We start from the raw sequence: 13187 nt of genomic DNA, 5'->3' as shown, positions 1-13187 counted from the left end.
TGTCAAACCAGGATCCCCAACTTTAAAATAAGCAATGTACTCCTTTGTCATCTCTGATTGTCAGGGTACTGTGTCCTTTAAAAAACAGCATTCTTTGCAATGTTTTAAAAGGCAGGGGGTGGAGATGTATTGTTCAAAAAGACCTTATACAATGTGTGGAAATTGTATTTTAGACTATAGTTTTGCATACACATGCACATGCATCCTCATGCAAGAATAGACTATCTTTCAGTGGGGTGCCTTTATGGTAGCTTTATAAACACACAGTTGTTTGTACTTAAATAGTCTTTCTCTAGACATGATACTCTGTGGAATCTGTCTTGTGCAGTACTGGGGTTTTCAATCTGAGGTTCTTGGGCACAGTTCTTTATTTCCTTAATTATTTTGTTGTATAAGCTTGACTATTTTGTTTCTTTTTCTTTTTTTGTTGTTGTAATTTTTTATTACAATATTCAAAAAACTGGGTATGCAAGTTTAGGGGATCCCAAGACCCCTTCTTCAATTGTAGGAATGTGCCATCTCAAGACTCTATAGTCAAACTGTAAAGAAGTTCAGATGTAAAGAAAAATGAAAATGTAATTTCTTCATAAACATTCTGTTACTACTAATCACAAATTCTTTTGTAAACCCTGAAAAATTTCCCTGTAAAGCAAATAATATATATATATAATATACGCATATTATATATATTTATATATATAGCATATGTATAAAGTATTGGTAGCTCCCCTTCCCATCATCTCTTCTTAGTGTCAACAAACAGCTACAGATACATACTACTTTTGGGAATTAAATACATAATTGTGAAATTCAAACAAGCCAAAGGGCAAAAGCACTATGAGGCTGGCACACCTGGTTAGTTACCAGAGCATCTTTCTTACTGCGTTGCCACCTCCCTCTTTTGCAGACCAGCTCTCACCAAAACCCTCTTTTATTGCAAGCACAGCCTCAAAGGCACTGGGCAGCTCCCTCACCGCCACCTCCCCAGGGTTTCCAGTATTGCTATCTGCACATTCTTGGACTCCTGCAGAGCCTGGAGACACAAAAACAAAACAAAACAACAACAAAAGCCGGCCCAGGACCCGTGGACACAGCTCTCAGAGTGTGCGCCAAGGTCACACGTTCTCTCCGTACTCTCTCTCTCTCTCTCTCTCTCTCTCTCTCTCTCTCTCTCTCTCTCTGTGTGTGTGTGTGTGTGTGTGTGTGTCTGTTTCCAACTGAAAAGGAAAAAAGTGAGTAGCTTTGCCCTTCACCACCAGAACGTAGCAGGAAGGTGGTGGCCGTGGGCATGGTTGTGAAGGTCTAGGTAGCTATGGTTGAAGAGGAGGACAGACTGGGTCACAGAGGTGATCCAAGCCACACGGGTGGAGGTGGCCAGAAGTGCTGGGCTCTGGGAGGCGGAGGTGGCAGCAAGGCCCACAGTGGGCGGGGCATGAGGGGGCCAATGGCTGCTCTCACTGCAGGGCTCGGGCGAGGTAGAGTCTCTCTCCCCGTGCTCGCTGGTGAAGATGGGGGCCTTCTTGTAGTGCTCCACAAGCTCGTCCACGCTGTGGAACTGCCGCTGCCCAATGCAGTAGACGCTGTCCACCAGCTGCACTTTGAAGTGCTTGTTCCTCCCTGACGCTTTGAGAGACGTGGAGAAGTCACCGGGCGAGGACTCACTGTCCCTAATGAGGAAGTCGCCCTCGACGCCCTGCTCCTTGAGCGCACACTCGGCCTGGTGATGTGTCACGTTGCCATAGTACCACTCACGGCCAGCAAATCGCCCGCTGGCTGAGGGCCCGGTGTAGCTAATCTGTGGGGTGTGCGTGGGGTGCAGTGCAGGCCCATCACTGAGGACAACCACGTAGTTTCTGGGAACCAGGCCCACTTGGCCTTGGGCATTTTTGCATTTCCACCATTCAGGGTCATTCTCAGGCTTCTCAATCACCTCCATGGTCTCCCCCTTCTCGAAACGAAGCTCCTCCTCGGTGACCGAGCTGAAGGGGTACAGCGTCTGCACCACGCGCACCTTGCCCACTGCTCAGCGCCGTACCCCGGAGCAGGCTCAGGAAGCTGGGGGCCTCAGCTGCAGCCTCGTCCGCCTCCTCCAGCACACAGTTGGAGGGAAACCAGCCGATTTGCCCGTTGAAGCTGCCACGCCACCAGCCATCACTGCATTTCTCCATAACTGTGACACGGCTACGTAGGCGAACTTGACGAAGGCTGGGGTGTTGAGGTCATAGATGTGGTCAGCACCGCTGCCATTCGCAGGGTACTCAGCATCAGTACTTGGCGCTGGGGACGCATCCCGAGCACTTGGCTTCCTGCGCGTCTTTCCGAGGCCTAGCGTGTCCTTGAGATTCTTCACCAGGGAGCCCTTCTTCAGGCTGTTCTTCCGCTCCACATAGTTGGAAGGCACGTAGCCCGTCCTGTTGGCCGCGTTCCTCACCCGCCACCACGTCTCGGAATCGTCCAGTAGCCACAAGCGCCCGTTCTTCCTGATGTCGAGCTCCTGGTCCTGCTGGGCAGTGTAGTGCCACTTGGCTATGACAATGACTTCTTCTGTCATCTTTCATGGAGTCCTTCTTTGGCACGCAGTTACAAGAGGTGACTGGAAAAATTGTAGCACTATTCAACAAGATGAGGTTTCTCTGCTGTCTGAGGACACCTTGAAGGTGACAAAGCTGCAGTGATCTTCCAAGCTCCTAAGCCAGCCGGGCCGAGATGACACTATAGAAGAGGAAGCTGACCACGGGCTAGCGGGCGTGCAAGCGGGGCACAGGGCACGAGCAAGGCGGGACGGCGTAGACGCGGCCGGTGCGCCAAAGTCGTCCAAGTTTTGCCAGAACATGGCAGAGGAGTCCAGCGGGCGCAGCGGCGCTTGGAGCACGAGTGGCTGTAGCCCCTAGCGCCGCGGGGCGAGGTCGTCGCCATGGCCCGTGGGATCCCTACCATGAGGCAGAAGTACGAGGTTGATCCCAGAGGTTCCTCGACTATTTTGTTTCTTAAGCTGTTGGTTGCCAACCCGTATGGACTTATGTAACTGAATGTCAGGGGTTATGAAATGCAGCAAATGGTTTCCATGGCCATGACTCATTCATTGTGTGACCTCAGTGGAGCTTCAGTTCTGAACGTGTTGATTGTGCAACGAGTACACAGACATGTTATGAAATGTTGATGGATGGATGTTCTTTTATTATTGAGAATTATTTTTGATATCCTGGGTTTTTTGTTTCTCCATATGAAGTTGAGAATTGCTCTCTCCATGTCTGTGAAGAATTGTGTTGGAACTTTGATGGGGATTGCATTGAATCTGTAGATTGCTTTTGGTAGGCTGGCCATTTTTACTATGCTAATTCTACCAATCCATGGGCATGAGAGATCTTTCCATCTTCTGAGTCTCCTTCAGTTTCTTTCTTCAGACACTTGAAATTCTTGTCATACAAATCTTTCACTTGTTTGGTTTGAGATAACACAAAGATATTTTATTTTATTTGTGACTATTGTGAAGGGCGTTGCTTCCCTATTTCCTCTCTCATCCCATTTATCATTTATATAAAGAAAGGCTACTGATTTGTTTGAGTTAATTCTATATCCAGCCACTTTGCTGAAGTTGTTTATCAGCCATAGATGTTCTCTGGTGAAATTTTTGGGGTCACTTAAGTATACTATCATATCATCTGCAAATAGTGATTCCTTAACTTTTTTCTTTCCAAGTTGTATCCCCTTGATTTCTTTTTGTTGTCTAATTAGGACATTGAGTAGATGTAGAGGGAGTGGGCAGCCTTGTCTTGTCCCTGATTTTAGTGGGATTGTCTCAAGTTTCTCTCCATTTAATTTGATATTGGTTGTTGGTTTGCTGTATATTGCTTTTATTATGTTGAAGTATGGGCCTTGAATTCTCAATCTCTCCAAGACTTTTAACATGTGCTGGATTTTGTCAAAAGCCTTTTTAGCATCTAATCAAAAATGATCATGTGATTATTTTTTGAATTTATTTTTTTAAGATTTATTTATTTATTATATATGAGTACACTGTAGCTGTCCTCAGACACACCAGAATAGGGTATCAGATCTTATTACAGATGGTTGTGAGCCACCATGTGGTTGCTGGGAATTGAACTCAAAACCTCAGGAAGAGCAGTCAGTGCTCTTAAACACTGAGCCATCTCTCCAGCCTGAGCTTGTTTATGTAGTGGATTATGTTGATGGATTTTTGTATTGAACCATCTCTGCATCCCTAGTATGGAGCCTACTTGATCACGGTGAATGACGGTTTTGATGTGTTCTTGGATTCTGTTTGTGGGAATTTTATTAAGTAATTTTGCATCAGTATTCATAAGAAAAATTGGTCTGAAGTCTGTGTGGTTTAGCTATCAGAGTTAACTGTGGTTTCATAGAATGAATAGGTAGTGTTTCTTTTGTTTCTATTTTGTGGAATAGTTTGAGGAGTATTGATATTAGCTCTTCTTTGAAGGTCTGATTCTGCACTAAAATATCTAGCCCTGGGCTCTTTTTTTTTTTTTTGGTTGGGAGGCAATAGTATACAAGCTGTATGGTATTGGACAGAGATATACAGGTAGATCAGTGGAATAGAAATGAAGACCAAGAAATGAATCCTCACACCTATGGTTACTTGATCTTTGGCAATGAATGAAGCCAAAACCACACAGTGGTAAAAAGAGAACATCTTCAACAAATGGTGCTTGTCTAATTTATATATATATAAATCTTATTGGATATTCTCTGTATTTACATTTCAAATGTTATTCTCTCCCCCGTTCCCACCCCCATCCTGCTGGGGACAGCACACCATGACAGGGACTGACAGCAGTGGCCAGGATGGAGACATCTCAGTAGCCCGTGGCAGCTCTTTGTAAAACACAGCTGTTCCCACTTCTCCTAACCTTAGCCCTGGACAATGGCTGTGTAGATTTCATTTGTGCATGATGGCCTTTCAGTTGGCCTTGGTGTGCGTAATTATTCTACTATATCTGACTTTCCTATTTCTTTCTCCTTCTGCTCTGGTGGATTCTGTGAAACTAGGCGTTCCTTGATGTAATGATTCTTAAACAATTGGAAACTGAGGCACAGAGGCACAGCACAGCACAGTCCTAATGGCCCAGGCACATGCTGTGTGTTCTCATCTTGAAAACAATGTAATAATTACACAATGGTAGTTCCAGATTAATGCTAGATTCGCATAGAAAGTTTGAAAAAGTTATTAGAAAATGAATTAGAGCCAATATTGGGACCCCAAGAAAGAAAAAAATTAATGAAGTTATGGAAAAAGTTTTTCACAACAGTTGAGAGTGGTTCCTGGATAAGAAAGTATCAAATTCATAGAATTATACACTAGTGAAACTAAATTAAAACTCTGGGATTCTTAGGAGAGTCATTGTGTGCAATGTACAGGAACAGAAAGCTAGCGGAACTACTGAGTTAAGGGTTAACTTGATTCTTTCTGGCCACGGCCTGGCAGATTTGCCTATGTCATTACTCCATAGGAGAATGTAATAGCTGACCTCAGAGCTCTGAAGTATAATAAAAGTTAAAGTTTAAATAATGATAAGTTTGCAATTATTATTATTTTGGCCACAGGCCAAAAATAGGGGAAGCTTGAAACTTTGGGGAACAATTGTAAATTTTAATTCTTTGTGAGATGTGGTTATTTTTTTTGAATTTTATTTGGCAATGATTATACAGTGTCTTTTTTTCTACCTGCTTTTGGAGTATCAATAAAAGACTGGGGTTAGGGAAAGGCAAGTACGTAAGTGAATGGGTGAGTGAGCGAGTGAGTGAGTGAGAGAGAGAAAGAGCAAGTAACCGAGCGAATGTGAGAACATGTATGAGAATGTGTGTGTGTGTGTGTGTGTGTGTGTGTGTGTGTGTGTGTGTGTGTGTGAGAGAGAGAGAGAGAGAGAGAGAGAGAGAGAGAGAGAGAGAGAGAGAAAGCATGTGAAGAGTGAGTGAAGAGAGAATGTGAGGTGTGTATGGAAAGTGAGTGTGTGAAAGGAAAGTGCATGTGGTGTGTGTGAGCTATATGTGAGGTGTGTATGAAGTGTGTGTGAAAGAGAGAGAGAGTAAAGGGGGAACCAACAGAGATGCATATGAGTGTGGGAATTTAAGAAAAGAAAAGCACAAGGAAAAAAAAGCAGAGCACACAAGAGAATGCAGAGTGTGTGCAGGTGAGTGAGAGAAAAAGAACAGACAGAGAGAATAACTTTAAGCCTTGAAAAATTGCTTGTCATCTTGTACCCAAAAAGTAGTCTGTGTTTATTTATTATGTGCCTTCCAGATATCCCTGCTTCCAGTTGAGAACTCCTAAGGGTCTAGACTGAGCCCCGGCACCATCCTCTCTCCTTCCTTCCATGAAGGTGCTCCCTCTCCCAATGCTTTGGCATTCCCCTACACTGGGAAAACATGTCTTCACTGGACCAAAGACCTCTTCTCCCATGGATGCCAGACAATGCTATCCTCTGCTGCATGTGCAACTGGAGCCATGAGTCTCTCCATGTGTGCTCAATGGTTGGTGTTTTAGTCCCTGGGAGCTCTGGAGGGTTTGGTTTGTTGATAATGTTGCTCTTCCCATGAGGTTGCAAACACTTTAATCTCCTTCAGTTCTTTCTCTAGCTCCTTCATTGGGTTCCCTGTGTTCAGTCCAATGGTTAGCTGCAAGCATCCTCAGCTGTATCTGTATGACTCTGGCATAGCCTCTGAGGAGACATCCATATCTAATTCCTGCCAGTAAACACTTCTTGGTATCAGCAATAGTGCTTGGGTTTAGTGGCTGCATATGGGGTGAATCCCCAGGTGAGGCAGTTTCTGAATGATCTTTTCTTCAATCCCTGCTCCTCTATTTGTCCCTGTATTTCCTCTCATGAGTGTTTTGTTTTCCCTTCTAAGAAGGACTGAGGTATCCACCTTCTAGCCTTCCTTCTTTTTGAGCTTCATGAGATCTGTGAATTGTTTCTTGGGTATTCAGAGCTTTTCATGGCTACTAGCCACTTATCAGTGAGTGTAAACCATGTGTTCTTTTGTGACTGGGTTACCTCACTCAGGATGATAGCTTCTAGTTCTATCCATTTGCCTAGGAATTTCATGAATTCATTGGTTTTTAATAGCTGAGTAGTACTCCACTGTGTATATGTACCACAGTTTCTGTATCCATTCCTCTGTTGAAGAACATCTGAGTTCTTTCCAGCTTCTGGCTATTATAAATAAGGCTTCTATGAACGTAGTGAAGCATGTGTCCTTGTTATATGTTGGAGCTTCTTTGGGTATATGCCCAGGAGTGGTATAGCTGGGTCTTTGGGTAGTACTATGTCCAATTTTCTGAGGAACCTCCAGACTGATTTCTAGAGTGGTTCTACCAGCTTTCAATCCCACCAACAATGGAGGAGTTCTGACTGGTGAATGTTCAACATCTTAATCATCAGGGAAATGCAAATCAAAATGACCCTGAGATTTCACCTTACAACAATTAGAATGTCTAAGATCAAAAACTCAAATGACAGTACATGCTAGCAAAGATGTGGAGAAAGAGAAACACTTCTCCATTGCTGGTAGGATTGCAACTGGTACAACCACTCTGGAAATCAGTCTGTCAGTTCCTCAGAAAACTAGAAATAGCTCTACTTGAAGAGCCAGCTATACCAGTCCTGAGAATATACTCAAAAGCGTCTCTACCACACCACAAGGACACATGTTCCACTATGTTCATAGAAGCTTTCTAAAAATACCCAGATTCTGGAAACAACCCAGATGTCCCTCAACTGAGGAATGGATACAGAAAATGTGGTTCATTTACACAATGGAATACGATTCAGCTATTAAAAATGAAGACATTATGAATTTTGCAAGTAAATGGATGGAACTAGAAAATATCATCCTGAGTGAGGTAACCCAGACCCAAAAGAACATGCCTGGTATGTACTCATTGATAAGTGGATATTATCCAAAAAATACAGAATACCCACGATATACCCACAGACCATAAAAGTTTTAACAAGAAGGAAGACCCAAGTGAGGATGCTTCAATCCTACTTAGAAGGGGGAAGAAAATAATCAGAGGAGGCAGATGGAATAAGGGACATGGGTGGGTGATGGGCAGGGGAGGGGAGAGGGGGAACAAGATCAGGTGTGAAGGGGACAATAGAGAAGCCCAGAGGGCCAAGAGAATGAATGGAAATACGCAGTCTCTGGGGGTGGGAATTGGGGGGGGTACATCTAGAAAGTACCAGAGACCTGGGAGGTGAGAGACTCTCAGGACTCAGTGGGGGTGACCTTAGCCAAAATGCTCAACAGTGGGAAGAGGGAACTCAAAGAGACCACCTTCAGTAGATAGAAAGGTCCTCAAATAGAGGGATGGGGTTACCAAAATACAGTAAAAATTTCTGACCCAGAATTATTCCTGCCTAAAGGAATTGTAGGGACAAAAATGGAGCAGAGACTGAAAGAAAGGCCACCCAGTGACTGGCGTAACTTGGGATCCATCCTGTGTGTGCGCACTAAATCCTAACACTATTACTGAGGCCATATTGTTCATGCAGACCGGAGCCTGGCATGGCTGTTCTTTGAGAGGCTCTACCAGCAACTGACTGAGACAGATGCAGATACTTACAGACAGTCATTGGACTGAGGTTGGGGACCCATATAAAAGAGTTAGAGAAGCTGAAGAGGATGGCAACCCCATAGGAAGAACAACAATGTCAGCCAATACAGATCCCTCAGAGCTAGAGACTAAGCCCAAAACCAAAGAGTGCAGCAGAGGATTGCCTTGTCTGGCCTCAGTGGGAGGGGATATGCTTAATTCTGTGGAAATGTAATGCTCCAGGGAAGAGGGATACTGGTGGGGGTGAGGTGGAGGCAGGTGGGCGGGTGGGGGAGAACCTTCTCAGTGGGGGGTTGGGTGAAGAACTCAGGGAGGTGAGGACCAGGAATGGGAACAAGTTTTGGAATGTAAATAAAATAATTTAATAAAAAAATAAAATTGCTCTGTGGGTTGCCGATAGCTTCATAAAAACCATTAAATTAGTTTTGGTTTGGGATTGGGACAGTATTTCTAACAGTTAATGAAACGACACAGGCATAGTTCTGCCACTGTATAGTTTTGCACAAAACAACACAAAAAATACGCAATGATCATGAAATCAAAATATGGATCAACTCAGAAAACACTGAGATACTTTGTGTCATCCAGGATCAAATTTTGATCTAAAATTACTTTTTTTTGTGTTGTTTTGAAGACAGGGTCCCATGTATCCCAGACTGTCCTTGAACTCACGTATGACCATGAATTCCCGATGCTCAAGTTCTTTCATTTCCCAGGCTCTGAAATTACAGGCATGTGCCATTGTGCCTGGTAAAATTCAGTTCTTTATGTAACAATCAACATATTGATCTAATTAGTGTGCAGGTTTGCTTTAGCCTTTAATAAAGAGTAAAATTATATGTATACTAACTTTTAAAATACATTTCTTAATGATTTATTAGCAGTGTCTGATTCATACTTTTATTTACCTATTATCTACCTGGAGTTGCATAAACATTTCTCAAGCAAAGAGGTTTCAAGCAGGAAAGGCTCACAAAGCACTCTTCTAACAGACACCCTCTGAGTCAGAAGGTATGACAGGAAGAGATGGAGGGGTTAACATGCTGGCTTCAAGGTAGGGAGTCATGGGTTGGGTGAAGTCTAGAGGACACTGTATGAGAGGCAACCTCTCTGGGTCAAATCTGAGAGACAAGTATCCTGTCAGTCCCTGCATTGCCCTCAGTCATGAGCTGGAGGGACAAGCAGACTCAGGGCTGGAAGGCATAGGATGAGGGTTCGTCATTGGTGGGGTACCAAGCATCGACAATGGACAAGGTTGAGTATCCCTTTGACAATAGAGCTAGTAAAACAGGAGGGATGAGATGTGCAACCCATGTGGAAAGCATGTGACCTGCTTGCTTTCCTCCCTCCTGGCTCACTACCCATTAGGGGCTAAAGACAGATGTCCCCCTGTCTTGGAGACTGGGCTCTTGTCTTCCGGTGCCATGCCCGCTGTTCAGAGAATGTCGAGTGGCCCACACACTTTCACAGGGATTCTTCTATCTAGCAGGTCATTTTCTTCCTTCAGCATCCTAAGTATCCCTAGCTTTTCCGGAGCTGATTGCCAAGGAATCTGTGAAGGTGAAAAAAGATTGCATAATCTATTAGGGTGGGGATGCAATCTGGAAGAACTTCAGTTCTTCAAAACTCAAGCACTCTGGGGAGGACATGCAGGGGAAGCTATGTCTGTCTGTGTTATCAAAAGGTACTTAAGCTTGTGCTTCCCCAGTGCTAGTGATGGGCCCTTTGATCCCTGAACTATAAAGTTGCCATCTCCCCCTTTGTGATGGATAGACATCTCGTGAGGAAATGTTCCCTGCTTCTTCATGCTGTCCCGCAACTAGAGCTAACATCCATTGTTGGTTGCTGTCTGAATCAACTATTACTATAGGGGCTGCCAAGAAGTGGTGTCTTAATTCCACCCGTTTCTCTGCACTTAGCACATGCATTTTATAGCAAAGCACTGTTTTCTTTATATCAGTATAGATATAGAGATCCTATTTGATCCATTGGATTAGCCTGTTGTCATCTAAAGTGATGACTGTTTCTAATGTTGAGGACATAAAAGACAAATCCCCAGTGAGAGACATCCTATAAAATAAATGGTATTTTTTTTTTTTTTTTCAAAATACCAAGACAATTTTGAGCTGTAACAGACTGAAAGGGACTATAGAGCAACAACAGTTGTCTTCCATACATGGATCTGGAAGGGATCCGAGACCAGAATTTTGTAAAGAGAATTCTATAAAGAAAAATAGGACAATTGGAAAAGGAAACCTTATGTGCCAACTGGATAAGATCTGCAGACAAGTTAATAGTACCATGCGAAGCTCTTGTCCTGATTTCCTGTTGAGGTCGTGTCCGATCACACCCTTGTCTCTGGGCAATGAACTCTGAAATGTTCAACCACAACTTCCATTTGTTCCCCAACTTCCTCTCCAATGGTTCAGTGGGGAAAAAAAAGAATCAAAACCAGCACAGTAAAATGTTAATGTTTGGGGAACCTACTGGCAGGGTGCATGGAAATATTTTGTACATTTTTAGAAAACATTTATGTAAGCCTGAAATTATTTTGGAAATAAGTTAAAATTCATGAGCTCCAAGCATTTCCCCGAGGCCGCAAATGTTTCATTTTGAATACCAAACCCGACCTGCATCTTAGCCATCCTCATGTAACCAACTGGGCTCTACTCAGCTCTTCTCTTGTTGTCCAGTCTTTTGAGACTTTTCCTTAGGAAAAATGCCACCATACCCCTCTACCGTCCTCTTACGCAGAGAGAGTAAGCGGCTTGGATGGGCACAGTAGGAATCAGCTGGTACCCGGGACTGTACCAGCTGACCAAGGAAAGCAGGACAACGGAAGAGCAAACCAAACTATACTAAACTAAAACTAAATTCGCCACACCGAAGGAGGAAGGGACAGAATCAGTCTGATGACTTCTAAGACTGGCCTTCTCCTACACCCAGCCTTGGTTTGTTCACAAGTTTTCATGAACACCCAGCAAAGCAGGAAGTGAGTAGTTTTCTACGTCCCTGCCTACTTTTACCTAAAGCCTGACTTCGAATCAGTGACTCGTGTTAATGTAATGGGCTAGTTTGGCGCAACAGGATAGTTTGGTTTAATTTTGGAAGACGTAGCAAGAACAGATGTTGGAAGTCAAGTTTGTGGGCAGTCTTACCACACTTAAATTTGGAATTTTTACTCCAATCCCTTCTCTCTAGAGAACTATAATCCGTGGCTCCAGAGACTGGAGGGACTAAGGTAGCCCAAGCTCCAAACTGTCATCTGGTTCAAGGCCAAGGTGCCTGCAGTTCTCACTGAACATGCTCAGTGGAGCCCTTACTCATCAGCAAACGTCTTCACTCAGCACAATGGTGACCAGAGCACCAGACATGCCAGGTGGCAGCTTCACATTCAGCAGAAGAAGCAGGTGTGAAAAGAAAGTCTGAGCGTCCCCAGCTGAATTCTGTACCACTGTGTCATTGAGTTAACACAGGAGCTGTCTTCACTACTCAAGAGGCAGCTGTTATATTTCTCCCTGTTTGTCTCTCTGTCTGCCTCCCTCTCTGTCTCTCTGTCTGTCTGTCTCTTTCTCTCTCAGAGGCAAGGCACATTCTCTTTCCCACTCCCTCTCCCTTTGCCCCCTCCTTCTTTTGTTTGTTTGGGGACATATTTCTCTGTGTAACTCTGGCTGTCCTGCAACTCTCTCTGTAGACCAGGCTGGCCTTAAACTCATAGATCTGCCAGCCTCTGCCTCATGAGTGCTGGGAGTAAAGGAGTGTGCCACCATGCCGGGCAAAATTTGGCTCTTATAGAACTCAGTGTGTCTCAGGCACATCCTGCCTCGAAGGTGGTTTTCCACAAAGTAGGGGCAGCCTGCTTTCAAGGCCAGAAAATGTCTACTGTAATCTGCACATCAGTCCTGGTGTCATCTGAGGGAAGAATGTCCCTCTGAGAGGAAGGCAAGGTTACTCGAGATCACTGTGTGTGTATCCCATGAAAACCGTATTGGTTTGTTTGCCCTTTCAACATTGATTGTGATGTAGTGCTTCTGAGGGTTAGTGCAAGGTCTGGGAAGCCATAAGGAGGCTCTGTCAAGGGAAGGCCACTGCCACATTAATCTGACACTCCAGGCTGTACCAAGTGATGTAGAAAGAATTTCAATGCTGAGAGCAATTGACATTTTAATAGGTACCCGAAAACCCCATTAATATAGGTGTTGTGCATGTTCCTAGGCTAAACTCAGGAAGGAATGCAAAGCTTCCCTTGTTCGTGCTACAGGCCAGGGCTTTCGGGACTAGGCAGGAAGCAGTTCTTTTCTTCCTGGGTGATCAGGAGCACTGAGATGAGGTGGTGAGCAGTTAGCAGCCACACACTGTCCAGATTGCTTTTTATCTCCCGGCTAAACTGGAGATTCGTCTCTGTAGTCCTAAGACTCACTATTGGAAATATGGAGCTTGTGATAGTACTTAGCTGTGGGGGAGAATTTTAAAGAGTCAATACAAGTAAAGCACATAGAAGACTGGCCCAAAGCAGGGGCTCTAGAATTCTTGGCTGAAAGATATTGTTATACTTGTAAGGGGCTCCTTGAAGACTATTCATCATGATCTC

At 44.2% G+C, this 13187-nt stretch overlaps 1 pseudogene across 1 annotated transcript; it reads right to left on the bottom strand.

The window, feature by feature from the left end:
• Nucleotides 1–1454: 1454 nt before the first annotated feature.
• Nucleotides 1455–2551, bottom strand: LOC308423254 (cytoplasmic protein NCK2-like; annotated as a pseudogene). The gene has a single exon. The product of its transcript is annotated as a cytoplasmic protein NCK2-like (transcript).
• Nucleotides 2552–13187: the final 10636 nt, after the last annotated feature.

The sequence above is a fragment of the Micromys minutus genome, assembly GCF_963924665.1.
Source record: "Micromys minutus genome assembly, chromosome: 8".
Lineage (NCBI taxonomy): Eukaryota > Metazoa > Chordata > Mammalia > Rodentia > Muridae > Micromys > Micromys minutus.
The sequence above is the reverse complement of the archived record's forward strand: the minus strand, read 5'-3'. Positions and strand labels throughout refer to the sequence as shown.